A 1,794-nucleotide genomic window follows, 5' to 3' on the forward strand; every position below is an offset into this window, starting at 1 on the left:
AGCGAACTTTGCAACCGCTTGCCTTGGGGCTCAGGAGAACTTCAATTAAACCCAAAACGTGTTGACAAACACACCCGTTGTACACAAAAGTAAGGAAATCTTCCTAAATTGAAATCTATGGTAGCATATCCAAAAACTTCTGCAGCCTGTGTCTGAACTTGAAAAACATTTTAGACAAATGTTAACTCTTACTAGTCGTTTTCTCTTTTTTTTCTTCTTCTTTTTTTTTGGTTGGTTATAGCACAACATCAAACTTGGCCACTCTCTAAGGGGAGTGATAGGGGAAAAATGCTGAATGTGAATAAAATCGGCCTCCATTACGCCGATTCCTCAATGAATGGCCTTCAGAAGTCACCTAAAAAAATATCAAGCACGGCTGATATAAACGGGAGGTGAGTGGAGCTGTTGTGGAGGTCGGGTTTAACTGGAAGTAGACCCCAAACTGAATTCCTCTTAGGGCCTTATGTAACCATGGGCCAACTGCACCTGTTATTGCACTATTTGTTGCTTGTTTCTTGAAGCCCCATGTACGGGGTTCCATTAGTGCCAAAAATGTGTTTATATGTCTATGTAAGGTGTATCTCTAGCAAACCTATGTAATGTAACGAGTCTATGTGAGTCTAAGGTGTAACTCAAAATGTCAACAACAAATAAACACCCTCATGCGTTCGTAAGCTTGGCATCTCATTAAAAGTCTTGAAGAACTTTTAATGAGATGCCAAAGAAATTGCTTGAGTCATAAAAGCACTGTTACAACCCCCACCACCACCTGCTGCTCTGCACTGCTCATCAGCTTGCTAGAAAAAGCTATAATACTTGTCACTTGCTTATGAAAAAGATAGATTTGGCTGTTTGAAAACACTTTGAGTCCAGAAAAACGTAAACAGTAGCAGAGTGGAAACTAAAGGAGCACCACCAATCACATCTATTTAAAACGATAGTTGACAAGCTACCTGAGCAAATAACCCTCAATGACCAGCTAATATCAGCTTGGTATATTTATGTTTCAATATAATGTTTAGAACAGCAAAATAAAATAAATAATATTATGTGCAATAAGTATTTCAAAACAACTTCTAATGTTAGCTGGTGTAAAGTCCCTTTTATTTAAAGTGTAACTCAGCTCCATGTAAAAGCATAACCCCATCCCCAGACAAATTTGAAAATTTGGGGATAAACAGGAAAGGGAGGGAGGGGGAGCGGGGATGTGTTGATGGTGGGGGCAAGCAGCAGCTAGCTTCATTTGCCATATTGAATCATGAAGAGTGAGCAGAGCTCCACCCTGGCCCCCTCCCTCCATCACAGGAAGTTGTGGAAGTTGTGGAGCCCAGTAGGCGAGAGCCACTGGTTCAACACACAGACTCAGCAATGGCCAAAGCCAATGCTGCCAAGGAAGTGGAGGACAAGAATGGTCCAAATATTGTCATATTTAATTCCTGCTTTGTAATCCATGGTGGGACCCCTGAGAGCTTTGTGCTAGCATAATAAATTTGCAATGTGGAAACTGAGTGTGATTGATCTCCTTTAAACTGTCTTTGCTCTGACTGCAGGGGGGGGGGGGAGGGGTTCAGGACGAAGCAGTAGCTTTTTGCCCGTGAGACAGCGCTGAGGGAAGTGGGAAGGGGTCACAGCAGCATCGCTGCTGCCTCAAGACCATTAAAGGAGCTATAAGTAAGATACCTTTGGTAGAATCAATCTAGGTCATTCTTATTTGTCACCCAGGATGTTTACTTCCTGATTCCTCAGCCAATCTTATGAGATTTCCCAGGTTCCCAAAACAGAGTGCAGCATTTG

This window comes from Fundulus heteroclitus, chromosome 9 (genome assembly GCF_011125445.2).
Source record: "Fundulus heteroclitus isolate FHET01 chromosome 9, MU-UCD_Fhet_4.1, whole genome shotgun sequence".
Taxonomy (NCBI): Eukaryota; Metazoa; Chordata; class Actinopteri; order Cyprinodontiformes; family Fundulidae; genus Fundulus; species Fundulus heteroclitus.